The sequence below is a fragment of the Bufo bufo genome, chromosome 7 (assembly GCF_905171765.1).
Source record: "Bufo bufo chromosome 7, aBufBuf1.1, whole genome shotgun sequence".
NCBI classification, from domain to species: domain Eukaryota; kingdom Metazoa; phylum Chordata; class Amphibia; order Anura; family Bufonidae; genus Bufo; species Bufo bufo.
This window is the reverse complement of record NC_053395.1, coordinates 162,366,243-162,380,910: the sequence shown is the minus strand read 5'-3', so window position 1 is coordinate 162,380,910 and position 14,668 is coordinate 162,366,243. Positions and strand designations below refer to the sequence as shown.

Here is a 14,668-nt window from a genome sequence, read left to right as displayed (position 1 = left end):
ACATCAGAGGAGTCCCCTTAGTAAACTGCAATCCTTGCCACAGCTCCAAGAGGTGCTCCAGTTCTTGCATAGGTCATCACTACACAGTGTAAGCATATGCGCCTCACAGCCGCTAATCTGATTGGCGGTGCACATGTTTACACTGCGTAGCGATGACACATGCACAGCACACTATGGGAGAACCTCATGAAGCCATGGCAAGAAATGCAGTCCTAGTAAGTTGCAATTTAAAAGACCAGGTCGTAGGTTGGGCACTACTGATCTACAGTAATCGTAGTACTGCAGATAAGGAGTGCATATCACCATTTTTAATCTTCCTATTTTCCCTGGCTCCTCCACTGTCAGCACTCAAAGCTGGACTGAAATACAGTGCGAGGACTGCAGTGTCATGCTAATGGCGGGTTTACACGGCCCGATAGTCGGCAGATTATCTGGTATGTCGTTCTGGACAATCTGCCCGTCTAAAAGGTGCAGCTGATCACCTGATAACAGAGCGAAACTGTAGTTTGTGCAGACAAGAAAAATATTGTTTCTGGGCAGCAGATTGCTTGATCTAAACAACAATCTGCTGCCCAGAAACAATGTAGCCGTATCCCTTATTCTCGTACTATGCATGTAAAATGCAGTGCTTCACCCCGAACGAACAGCCAGTTGTCAAGAAGGAAAAATAAAAATAAAATTACTTACCGGTAATTCCCTTTTCATGACGTCATACCCTGAGAGAGGACCCGCCTCCAAACCAGGTAGGGACAGGAAGAATACATTTGACCCTCCTCCGGCTCTTCCTCAGTGTCTTTATGAACAGCCTAGAGCTGGCATCCTCAAACTGCGGCCCTCCAGCTGTTTTAAAACTACAACTCCCACAATGCCCTGCTGTAGGCCGATACCTGTAGGCCAGGGATGCCCAACCTGCAGCCCTCCAGCTGTTGCAAAACTACAACTCCCAGCATCCCCGGACAGCCTACAGCTATTAGCCGACAGCAGGGTATGATGGGAATTGTAGTTTTACAACAGCTGGAGGGCCACAGGTTGAGCATCCCTACTGTAGGCCGTTTGGGCATGCTGGGAGTTGTAGTTTTGCAACAGCTGGAGGGTCGCAGTTTGAGGATGCCTGGCCTAGAGAGTCTTTACTTCATATGTGTATATAAAGATTTTATTTTTTTTTTGCATTCACACCAACACACCTCCACCTATCTACAATCCAATTTTTATTCCCTTTGGGGGGGAATCCATGTAGGATTCATTCCCTCTCATCCTCCATGATGGCATACCCCGAGATATAACAGATTCATTTTTTCTTGTTTAGGGAGGGACTATGGCCTGAAGCACCTTTCTACCAAAGGCGAGCTCCTGGCTAGCCCTAGTATCCACTCTAATGTTTAATGTGTGAGGGCTTGACCACGTTGCTGCCCTGCATGTTTGTTCTAATGAAGCGCTCGCCTACTCAGCCCAGGATGCTGAAACAGATCTTGTAGAGTGCTGTAAAAGATTCTGGTGGAGATATTCCTACAGATTTGTACGATTCAGAGATGGCCATTTTTATCCATCTAGACAATGAGTTCTTTGTGGCCTTATGCCCCTTATGTGCTCCACGAACTGGACTAATAAGTAGTCAGTTTTCCTGGTTTCTAGATAGAGTAGAACAGCCTTACGCACATCTAACCTGTGGAACTGCTCTTCCCCTTCTGTTTTTTGGGTTTGAACAAAAACGATGGGACAATAATTTCCTCTTGTCTGTGGAAATTTGATGCAACTTTGGGATGAATGATCTAATGTGTTTTCAGACAGAATTGTTCTCACAATACAGAAGGGTTCCACTATTTTTAGAGCTTGAATTTTGCTTACTCTACGTGCTGAGGTAATTGCCACCAAAAATAAAGGTCTTTAGTGACATACCTCAGAGAGGCTTCTGACAACGGTTCAAAAGGGAGGATATAGATACCTCTCTATAGATATAATTTTTTTTTAATCTAAATCAGATTTTTTTTTATATAAAATGCTTCGAGGAAAATATATTACCATCCAAAGGTTATTCCATCAAGAAATAAAGATTCGTTTTTTAATTATGTAGAATAAGGCTGTACGTAGACTCCCATATTGTTGAATGGATTAGACAGTGGCTGAGGGACAGGCAACAGAGGGTTGTAGTCAATGGAGTATATTCAGACCATGGTCATGTTACCAGTGGGGTACCTCAGGGATCTCTTCTGGGACCCATATTGTTTAATATCTTTATCAGTGAAATTGCAGAAGGCCTCGATGGTAAGGTGTGTCTTTTTGCTGATCACACAAAGATTTGTAACAGGGTTGATGTTCCTGGAGGGATACACCAAATGGAAAAGTATTTAGGAAAACTAGAGGAATAGTCAAAAATCTGGCAACTAAAATGTAATGTTAATAAGTGAAAGATAAAGCACCTGGGGCGTAAAAACCCAAGAGCAGAATATAAAATCAGTGATACAGTCCTAACCTCAGTATCTGAGGAAAGGGATTTAGGGGTCATTTCAGAAGACTTAAAGGTAGGCAGACTGTCAGAACAGCAGGAAATGCTAGCAGAATGCTTGGGTATATATGGAGAGGCATTACTAGTAGAAAGAGGGAGGTGCTCATGCCGCTCTACAGAGCACTAGTGAGACCTCATTTGGAGTATTGTGCTCAGTACTGGAGACCATATCTCCAGAAGGATATTGATACTTTGGAGGCACGGGTGTCAAACACAAGGCCCGCCAGACCTAGTCATGTGGCCCGCGCAGCCGCCGCCGATATGCGGCAGGCGAGCGAGCTGGCGGCGGGGCACAGGGAGATGAGCGCTTCCATTGTGGAAGCGCTCATCTCCAGTCATCTGTATCGCCGTCCTCAGGACAGCGATACAGATGCCTGCCTGTGCTGCGGTAGGGGAGGGAGAGGCGTGTCTCTTTCCCTTCCTCTGATAGGCTGCAGGCACTAGGCCGGCAGCCTATCAGAGGCCGGAGCAGGCGACGCGATGACGTCATCGCACTGCCTGAGCCATACAGCGTGGGACACAGGCCAGAAGAGGCCTGCATCGCATCACTGACATGGAGGTAAGTATGTTTTTTTTTTTTATTATGTACAATACTTTTACTGGCGGGGGGCTGTTATTACTGGCAAAGGGGGGGCTGTTATTACTGGCAAAGGGGGGGCTGTTATTACTGGCAAAGGGGGGGGCTGCTATTATCTCAAAATACTTATTATGAAATCTCTCTCATTAGGATAAAACACCTCATCAGCTCCACCGAGCCCCCGGCCAAAGTGTGGAAGTGGCGTCCGAGATCCCCAAGGGCCAAGCAACTAAGTTTTCTGGCCCTTTGAGGGTGACCAAACTGCTGATGCGGCCCCCGATGAATTTGAGTTTGGAGAGAGTTCAGAGAAGAGCTACTAAACTGGTACATGGATTGCAGGATAAAACTTACCAGGAAAGATTGAAGGACCTTAACATGTATAGCTTGGAAGACAGACGAGACAGAGGGGATATGATAGAAACTTTTAAATACATAAAGGGAATCAACAAGGTAAAAGAGGAGAGAATATTTAAAAGAAGAAAAACTGCTACAAGAGGACATAGTTTTAAATTAGAGGGGCAAAGGTTTAAAACTATCAGGAAGTATTACTTTACTGAGAGAGTAGTGGATGCATGGAATAGCCTTCCTGCAGAAGTGGTAGCTGCAAATACAGTGAAGGAGTTTAAGCATGCATGGGATAGGCATAAGGCCATCCTTCATACAAGATAGGGCCAGGGGCTAATTCATAGGAACCATTTGGCCCATCTAGTCTGCCCAATATACTGAATACTATCTGCCGACACATTCTATGTGTGTAATTTTTTTGGTAAATAAATTTCATTAATCCATTCAATGTCATGCTCTTCCAGAGGTTTTTGTAAGAATATCTTGTAGGCAGAGAAACTGCCCAATAATATCACAGATGCTTGGTTTACTTTTGCAGTTCTCAAAACTGAATTTGACTCAGCAGAGATCACATGCCTCTTCTTCACAGCAAAAATGTTACTGTTACAAAAATGTTAAACTAATATGAAAAGTTATTATTCTAAAAATCTTCATCTACTTGCATATTATAAGTTATACCAGCAAGAATTAGTCTTTATGTAGAAAACTATGATTTAAATCAAGCTTTACTGACTAGTGATTAAAATCAAAATCCACCCTGCCTGATGGCACTAAAAATTGAGGTCCCAGGGAGAAACAGTAGGTCTAAGGGTCCATCCACACATCCATGTGGCAAAACACGAACACCGGCAATGTGCGTTCCGCATCTTGCAGACTGCACATCGCCGGCACTGTAATAGAAAATGCCTAATCTTGTGCGCAATTGCGGACAAGAATAGGGCATGTTCTATTTTTTTTTTTTCGGGAATGGAATTGCGGACCCGCATTTCCAGATCCGGGCAGCACATCGTGCGGCCCCATAGAAAGGAATGGGTCTGCAATTCCGTTCTGCAAAATGCAGAACAGAATAGCGGACATGTGAATGGAGCCTTAGGAATGGTCTTAACCTGTCTGCCCCTTTCATGAAACGGATAACCCATGTGTGATCCGCAATTTTTTCATCAAATACAGCGATTAACGCCGATATGTGTACTCAATGTATTTGGACGTAATCCCTTCTCAAATCCTGACTGCAGGAATCCTAAAATTGCTTGAACCGAAAACTTCTGGTAAGAGATTCTGGCTTGCACACCAGCTACAGAAGCACCTCCAAACTTTAGCGTAAATTGTGGAAGTCACTACTTACCTGCTGGCAGTCATGGTGTTGATAATGGCATCTGATAAACCCCTAGACCTCAATATCACCCTTTCAGGTTCCATGCTGCCAGATGTAACCTTTCTACTTTGAGATGACAGATAGGACCCTGTGACAATAGATTTTGTTTCGAAGGAAGAATCCATGGGCTCTGAACGGACACTGTCTTCAGCAAGGGGAACCATGTTTTTTTTTCAGCCACAGAGGAGCTATCAGAATAACACGGCCTTGTCTAGCCAGATCTTTTTTAGAACCCTGGGAATTAGTTGGAGGGGGAAAGGCATACGCCTTTCTACGGTCCATTCTGTTGATTTTAAAGGGAACCTGTCAGCTATACATCTAAAAGGATCCCTAAACCCAAAGGCAGATTTCTTAAGTAGAACTTCTTTAAAGGGAACCTGTCAACAGGATTTTGGGTATGGAGCTGAGGACATGGGCTACTAGATCGCCGCTAGCACATCCTCAATATATGGGGACTGGATATTGAGGATGTGCTAGCGGCAATCTAGCAGCCCATGTCCTCAGCTCTATACCCAAAATCCAGGTGACAGGTTCGCTTTAAAGAAGTTCTGCCTTGTGTTTAGGGATCCTTTAAGGGTACTTGCACACAAGCGGCAGGACGGATCCGACAGGCTGTTCACCCTGTCAGATCTGTCCTGCCGCTATTTCGCCATGCCGCCGCTCCGTCCCCATTAACTATAATGTGGACAGGGGCGGAGCTCCGGCGCAGCACGGCAGTTCGCTGTGAGAGGCTGCCGGACTAAAGTCAGACATGCAGTACTTTTAGTCCAGCGGCCTTTCGCTGTGCACTGCCGTGCTGCGCCGGAGCTCCGCCCCAATTATAGTCAATGGAAACGGAGCGGCGGTCCGGCGAAATAGCGGCAGGACGGATGCGACAGGGTGAACAGCCTGTCGGATTTGTCCTGCCGCTAGTGTGAAAGTAGCCTTATATGTACAGCTGACAGGACTCTTAAGTGAACTTCCACCCAAGAAAATATTTTTTCTGTGAACTGGCTCAGAGCTAGGCTTCTTGTTCCTCCTTGATGATTTAAGTAGGCAACTACTGTTGTGTTGTCAGTCCTTACTTGAATGTCCTTTCCTTTTATGTAATGAGACAATGCCTTTATCGCTTCCCAGACAACCATCAACTCCCTCTGATTTGAAGAAAGGGATCTCTGACTGTTGAACCATTTGCCTTGGAAAGAGATGAGAGCAGTGCGCTCCCCATCCCCAAAGGCTTGCATCTGTCGTAACAATTATTCAAATGTTTGGGATTCCATGGAACTCCTCTCATCAGATGTTCTGTATTTTTCCACCACTGCAGGGACTGATTTACTAGTAAGCGAATTTGAACTTTCCCCTCTAATGATTCCTGACTTCTTTCCCAACACCCTAATATCCAGAGTGTGGAACTGTGCCCATTTTACTGCCGGGATGCACAAAAGGGAAAAAACCCAGTTGCTTCATCGCCTCCCTGATTGTACATACAGATCGATTTTGAAATTTTGCAACCTTTTTGCTTATCCCCATCACCTTCTGGGTTGTAAGAAATGTTTCTTGACGAGTAGAATTTAGACGGACCCCTAAAAATTGTAAATTCAGAGATGGGCAAGGATTTGATTTTTTCCAGTTTATTAACCAACCTGTCTGATAAAGGGTCTAACAAGTTATGAACAGATTGTATTCCAGTGTCTGTTCAGAGTTGCCTACAATTAACAGATCGAACCCCAGCACTCCTACATTCTTTTTACCCCACATGTTCAGATTTATGTTGGTGCTGCAACAGGAAGGTGAGCTCAATGTCCCATATATGGTGGCAGTGTACTAGTCTGACTTCCTTCTGGAAGGCCTTGAATAATCTGTATAATCAGGTGAGCGGTAGCTCGGTACAGTGGACCCTTGAAGGGGCAATATTATTTATGCTCCCAGGGCCCATTCTAAAGGGTGGACTCCTAAGATTCTTTCTGCAGGTCGCACGCCTGGTCATACCAAGATACTGGAAGTCTCACGTCACCCCACACATTAGAGACAAACTTGAACATATCCGCAGAATGGAGGAGTTGTCGGCGGAGGATGAGTGAACAGATGAGAAATATATCAGAACTTGGACCCCTTGGATCTTATTTAAAAGAACCCAAGCATCCCAAAACTGGCTAGACCATGTCTATACATAGAAGAAAATGGTATACCTAATTTTTACCCTTCCCTTCCTCCCTTTTTTTTTCTCCCTCCCCCTTAGGAAAGTAGATTTGTCATCTATATGTAATCCTTTCATGTTCGCTAATATTGCCTGTATTTCACATAAAATAGGTCATCTCAGATGTCTTGAGGATAGTCGGCGGTTGACAATGCCATTTGATTTCGCCTGGACTCAGTCCAAATGATTATTTTTCTGTATTCTTGTCAATAAAAGTAATTGAACAACAATTAACAGATCGTCCAAGTAGGGAATAATTAGGATGTTTCGCCTTCTTAAATGAGCCACCAGCTCTAGCATTACTTTGGTAAACACTCTCGGGGTGGAGGTTATGCCAAAGGGAAGTACTTGGAACTGGAAAACAACATTGCTTACCGGTAATTGTTTTTCTCGATACCCATGACGGCACCCCATGCGACCAGGGACCTCCCATCCGGGACAGGAAACCTGAGAAGATAAAAGGTTCACACCCCCACCAAGCACCAGTGATAGTAATAAACAGTACTCCGGAGGTGAATACACGTAAGAAAAGAGAGAGAGATCCAATACGGTACATTATATCTCTTCAATACTTAAGAGAGAAAACTACCAATAAGGAAGTAGCGGGCTACTCCGCATATAATCTAATAAAGGACAACTAAAAGGTTTTTATTTTTATTTTTTTTTTAATATACTTTTATTATAGGGAAGGGAAAATTTTGGGGGTGCCGTCATGGGTATCGAGAAAAACAATTACCGGTAAGCAATGTTGTTTTCCCCTCACCCATGATGGCACCCCATGTGAGATAGACTATTAATGAGAAACTAGGGGGGGACAACCGCCTGAAGCACCTTCCTACCAAAGGCAGAATCCGCGTGAAGTTGGAGCCTGTAATGTTTTAAAAAGGTATGTTGAGAACTCCAAGTTGCTGCTCTACAAATCTGGGCCAGGGAGGCATCCGCCTTCTCGGCCCAGGACGTAGCTACCGCTCGGGTGGAGTGGGCTCCAAACCCTGAAGGGGGCGAGAGACCCTGCGCTAAATAGGCTTCGGAAATGGCCCTTTTAACCCATCTAGCAATAACTGCCGTGGACACTTTCCGCCTCTTATTTCTACCCCAAAATTGAATAAGGAGGTTTTCTTCCAACCTCCAGGCAGAGGTAGACTCTAAATAAGCAAGCAGACATCTTTTGACGTCCAGGCAATGATACTCCCTTTCTAAACTATTAAAGGGATTAGGGCAAAAAGATGGAAGGACCACATCCTGACTTCTATGGAAGTCCGAAACCACCTTTGGCTGGAAGGACGGGAGAGGCCTAATAATAACTTTGTCGTCCAAGACCTGAGTATAAGGAGGAAAAGCCGAGAGGGGCTGAATTTCTGAGATCCTCCTAGCTGAAGTAATGGCCAGTAAAAAGGACATCTTCAAAGAGAGCATATCTATGGGTATGTCTGACAAGGGCTCAAAAGGTTTCTGTGACAGAGCCGTCAAGACCGTGTTAAGGTCCCAAGGAGGGGACAAGGGTCTTATCGAAGGGCGGATCCTGGAGGCTGCCGACAGAAACCTTTTAACCCAAGGATGCAGGGCCAGCTGGGAATCGAAGAAGTAACTCAAGGCTGCCACATGTACTCTTAGGGTGGAAGCCCTAAGCCCCTTATCCAAGCCAGCTTGTAAAAAATCTAGGACCCTAGAGACATTTGGAGGAGAGAAGGGGTCAGGATTGATCCCTAAAAAGGAGGAAAAGACTTCCCAGATTTTATTATATTTTCTGGCCGTGGTGGCTTTCCTACTTCCCAAAATGGTGGAAACTACAGATTGGGACAAACCCCGACCTAACCAAATCTCCCTCTCAGCCTCCATGCTGCCAGATGCAAAATTCCTGGATTGGGATGCAGGATCGGGCCCTGATATAATAGATCCTCCCGAGGGGACAGAATCCAAGGGGGGGCTATTGCTAGGTCTAGGAGGCAGGAGTACCAGGACCTTTTCGGCCACACTGGGGCCACTAGGGTAATCGTTGCTTTCTCCCTCTGGACTTTTTTCAGGACCCGCGGAATTAGGGAAAACGGAGGGAAGGCATAACCCTCCTCCCGAGTCCAGTTCTGTGCTAGTCCGTCTAAGGCTGTTGGATCGTCCAGACGACTTAGGGAGAAGAACCTTTCCACTTTCCTGTTTTTTCTGGAGGCAAATAGGTCGACCGTAGGGAGGCCGAATTTCTGCGTTAACTGGGAGAAGACCTGAGTTTAGGCACCAGTCGCCCTGCTTTAGCTGGGTGCGACTCAGAAAATCGGCTACTATGTTCTCCTTCCCCTTTATGTGGACTGCCGACAGGGATAGATGTTTCTGCTCTGCTAGCTGAAAGATCTGGTGACAGTATCGCCAGAGAAGGTACTCTTGTTCCGCCTTGATGGTTGATGTATGCCACTGTAGTCAAGTTGTCTGAGTATAGGACTATGTTCCTGAAGGATACGTCTGGAGCTATCGCTTTTAAAGGCCATCTCTACTGCTTTCAGTTCTTTGAAGTTCGAGGTGGCTTTCCTGGTATTCAAATCCCACCTCCCTTGCCAACCCTTGTTCTCCGAGTGGGCCCCCCAACCCCACGGGCTGGCGTCTGTTGTAATTACCATCGGATCCCGAAAGGCCCATGGTACTCCTCCTGAGAGATTCTCTGTCACAGTCCACCAAAGAAGAGACACTCTCGCCTCTGCGGATAAGTGGAAGGGTCGGTCCAACGACTGCTTGCAGCCGTCCCATTGGCGCAGGATGCATGACTGTAGCTTCCTTGTATGAGCCTGTGCATATAGGACCGCTGGAAAGGTTGCTGTCAGGTGGCCTAGCACTGCCATTGCCCTCCTGAACGAGCAGAGGTAGGATCTGAAAAGATCCAAAACATGCTCCCTGATGGAAAATATCTTGGCGGGCGAGAGGAAGGACTTTTCTACTCGGGAGTCTAAAAGGATGCCTAAAAATACACAACTCTAGGATGGTGTTAGGCAAGACTTTTTCCAATTTATTTTCCAGCCCAGGCTCTTTAACAGGGCGCAGGAAACCTCGATGTTTTGAATCAAGCCTTCCTTGGTCTGGGAAACAAACAGGAAGTCGTCCAAGTATGGCAGCAACGGAACCCCTGACAACCTTAGGAAGGAGGCTACTTCCGCAATCACCTTGGTGAAGATTCTGGGGGCTTGAGAAACCCCAAAGGGGAGGGCTCTGTATTGCAGGTGTAGACATTCCCCCTGAACCCAGACTGCAGTCCTCAAATATTTTTGGGAGGACACATGAATTGGCACGTGGTAGTACGCGTCCTCTAAGTCCAGAGTCGCCATCCAGCAGTTCTTTGATAGGAGATCTATGGCCGACCTTATGGTCTCCATGCAAATTTTTTTGTAGCTGAGGAATCTGTTTAATTCCTTCAGGTTTAGGATTACCCAGAAGGAGCCATTGGGTTTTTTTTACTAAAAAAAGGAGAGTAAAAACCCAAGCCCCTCTCTGCCTGCGGAACCGGGACAACCACCCCTTTTCGCAGAAGCAGCAGGACCTCTGATTCTAAGGCCTGTCTCTTGACTAGATCCTTGGGGTAATCTGTCAGCCTGAACGAGTCCTGGGGACGAGTCAGAAGCTCCAGCCGGAACCCTTCTCCAACCCCACCCAGGATCCAGCCGTTCTTGGTTATGTTCTTCCAGGCTGGGAGAAAGAGATAATCTTCCCCCTACCTGGGATTCGGCATCATTGCTTATCTTTGGGCCTTTGATCTTGGGGTTTAAAGAGGAAACCTCCGGATTTCTTAGGAAATCTATCCTTTTCCCTTTCATCATACTGCCTACCCTTTTGCCTTGGTATCTACGAAAAGAGGGGGGGGCGTTGAGGAGCTGGAAAACCCTTCTTATCTGAGGCCTTTTCAAGTATATCATCTAGGGAAGATCCAAAGAGCCTGTCACCCTCACAGGGGATAGAGCATAACCTAGCCTTAGAACCCTGATCCGCCTTCCAGGACCTTAGCCAAATAGCTCTTCTAGCTGCATTGGATAAGGCGGATGATCTGGCTGAGAACCTAACTATATCTGTGGAGGCATCGGCTAAAAAAATCAACAGCCTTAAAAAAGGTGGGAAGAGAGGCCAAAACTTCTCTGGGTTTCTTCTCACTGAGATGCTGCTCTAACTGTTCCAGCCAGATATGTAGTGACCTAGAGACCCATGACGCTGCAACCGCCGGCCCCAAGCAGGTAGAGGATGATTCCCAGGCCTTCAAGTAAAAATCCGCTTTTTTATCCAGAGGATCAGATAGGTTACCAAGGTCATCGAACGGTAGAGCAGACTTCTTGGCAATCTTCGCCACCGAAGCATCAACGATAGGGGCCTTGTCCCAACAGGCTGCTACCTTCTCATCAAATGGATATTTCCTTTTGACAGAGCTTGGAACAAAAAACTTCCTATCAGGATTCTTCTATTCCTTTTTAATTAATGCCTGCACATTCTCATGAATGGAAAAAAACTCTGCTTTCTGGGACCTAACCCCTGAAAGGCAACGTCTGCTGTCGACTTAGCCTGTTTCACCTCTTCTAACTGCATCGTCGCTCTGACCGCTTTAAGGAGGTTTTGGGTATCTTCAGGCGAGAAAAGGGATCCCCCTATTTCCTCTTCTGCTGACGAATTAGTATCATCAGAGAGTAACTGGCCTGCTTCTCTTTCCTCCACGTCAGAATGGTCTATATCCGAATCCCTCATATCCGGAGATCTTCCCGGAGACCACGGGCGATTCGCAGTTAAGGATTTTAGGGAGGCTTTCACTTCAGATCTTATTAAAGATCGCATATTCCTGGAAAGGCTCCGTGACTCCTCCGTCACCAATTTATCAATACATGGGGAGCATAACGGCTTAGAGTAGGAGGAAGCTAGGGGGACCTTACATCCTGCACACTCCTTATGCTTCGTCTTTGAGGCCGCTTTTTTGGGGGGCTTTGCCACCTACACAAATCAAGCAGATAACACCCCATTAATAAAAAAAGGATATATCTCACCACCTTTTTTAGCCCCCACTCCTCAGGACTGGTACCGGACTCACGGGCCTTGAGGGTTCCAGGGGTTCGGCGTGTCCGTCTGCCGGCTCTGACATCTTGCTGCCACAAAGAGCCTCTTCAGCACCACACTGTGTGCCACATCAGCCGGCTGGGTTCCCCCCCTCTGCCGCATTTATATTTTAAAAGACTCGCCAGGGCACACATCGGCGCTCAACCCGACTTCCGGGTCAAGCCCCGCCCCCCCGCGTCAGGGAGCGCGCATGCGCAGACGCCCCTTCCGACGCCGACAGGAAGACGGGCAACCCGGGAGCAAGGAGGGAAGCCGCCTGAACACGGCCACAGCGGCTCCCTCAGGCCAGCACCGGAATGTGGGGGAAGAAGCACAGACTGTAGGCAGCAGCCCCGGAGAGCATGACGCCACCTGGGGGAGGCCACCCACCGGATAAGAACCTGGGCCTCCCCCCGGCTGTAGGTGAGAACCAACGTGAGCTTCCCAGGAAACCTGAACTGGTGCTTGGTGGGGGTGTGAACCTTTTATCTTCTCAGGTTTCCTGTCCCGGATGGGAGGTCCCTGGTCGCATGGGGTGCCGTCATGGGTGAGGGGAAATGTAGTTTCTTCCCCCAAAAAACTGCTATGTGGAGAAATTTCAGAGATGTATCGGACACCGGAATATGGTAATATGCATCTTAGATCTATCGATGCCAAAAAATCTCCTAACAGATTTATTGTGGATCTTATGGTCTCCATTTTGAATGTCGTATTTTATGAACCTGTTAAGGCTTTAAGTTTATTATTAGTCGTAATTGTCCATCTTTTTTTTTTTTACCAGAAAAACTGTCGAATAATAGCCCCTTTGTTGTGAGAAAGGAACCAGGATAATGGCTCTTTGAGCTAATAGATTCCGAATACCCTCTTCCATTTTTTCTTGTAAGACCGATCTCTGAATTGGGGTTACTCTGAAGACGTTTAAGTGAAGAGGAAGACGAAAGGTAATATCTTAACCTTTCGCAATAATATTTAATACCCAAGGATTTACTGTGATGTTTTCCCATTCTTCCCATTTCCCATTCTTCCCAAACTTCAGTCTTCCTCCCACCTAAACGCTGGAGTCATTGTTTAGAAGATTCTGTATTTCTTTGGGGTAAACAGGAAGCCTCTGTTTCCAGTCAGATTTTTTTCCTTTGGACCAATGCGTTTCCCTAGTAGATTTTTTTGCCTGGAAGGAACCCCCTTTTTCAACTCTTCGAAAGGGAAATTTTCTTTTATTTGTATCCTTAGGGAAGGGCTTTGAGTCTGAGGCCTTTTCTAAAATAGTTTAAATCTTGGCCAAACATCTGTTTTTCATGAAACTGTAAACTACATAATTTCATCTTGGAACCGATATCACCAGCCCAACATTTCAACCAAAGAGCTCTCCTAGCCACTACTGCTAGTCCAGTGGCTTTTGCCATCATTCTGACAAGAAATCTACTGCCTTCAAAAGCAGAGGGAAGGAGGAGTCTTTTTAGTGTGTCATAAGGAGCCCCTTCTTTTAGGAGAGCTTCTGACTGTAACAACCACCTTTTCAAGGATCTAGAAAACGGACGTGGCAGCCAGATTAGGTTTGAATAGAGCAGCGCCAGCCTCCCAGATCTTTAAAGTCTGATCTGCTTGCTTGTCCATGGGGGTCTTTTAGCGTCCCCATGTAATCAAATTGAAGCACATTTGCCCCTTTAACTAGTTTAGACAGACACGTCAACTTTAGGGCAGATTGTTAGAAAGGCCTCATCCTCTTCACTAAAAGGAAGACGTCTCAGATTTAGGGATAAATTTCTATCCCATTCTCTTTTTACTAATTCCTGCATGTTTTTGTGGACTATGAAAACTTTGTTCCAGACCACTAAACATTTGATCTTGGATGGATTTATGGACCCTTTCATCCGAAAGATCCATAGTCGCCCTGATTGCTTTGACTAACTCTTTTGTATCTTCAGAAGAAAGAGGAAGTTTTTGAATTCTGAATAAGACCCAGATGAATCCCAAGAGTCCGGATCCTCTGAATCGGATTCCTGTTTGGAATTTGCAGATGACGAGATTGAAAACAATCATTTTGGTATCCCTATGTTTTGAGCTAGATGTCCCCAGAACACTACAGGATTTTCAGCTAGGGCAGATCTCATTTCTTCCCCAATTACATCCCTTAGTTCCTCCCTAACAAACAGGACCAGGTCTTTTGCCATATTAGAGGTACACTTTTTGCAGAGTTTTTTGCTATATGTATCAGGCATTTTAACTGAACATAAACACACTTTAGTTTTTGGACTAGATTTTGCTTTCCGAGTACCATCTTTATCACTCTGCACACATACAGAAAGAGGGAGACAGAGGTACAAGGGGGTTAGCTTAAGTAACATAACCAGCATTCCCCTCAGAGACCATCTTCCTTACAATAGTAGGTCCCTGAGAGGACTCCATCTGACCAGTACCCTGCTCAGACATGTTTAACTGTACCACCTCCGATCCCCTTTAAATACTCTTACCTGCAGACCTCAGATCAGTGGGCGACTTCAGCTATGATACTGTGCACCAGTTATAGCTCCGCCCCCTCAGCGTGCGTTCCACAGACCGGAAGTACCTCCTGGAACGCACGTGAGCCGCATATGACTTCCGGTGGCGTCATCGTGAGTGCCGAAGGCATCTGATCGCAATGGGGAG

At 46.1% G+C, this 14,668-nt stretch overlaps 1 protein-coding gene across 1 annotated transcript in view; it reads right to left on the bottom strand.

Annotated features, from left to right (window-relative positions):
- The window catches only part of ATIC (5-aminoimidazole-4-carboxamide ribonucleotide formyltransferase/IMP cyclohydrolase), a 55,928-nt gene that overhangs the window by 10,803 nt on the left and 30,457 nt on the right, over positions 1-14,668 (bottom strand). The window lies entirely within an intron of this gene.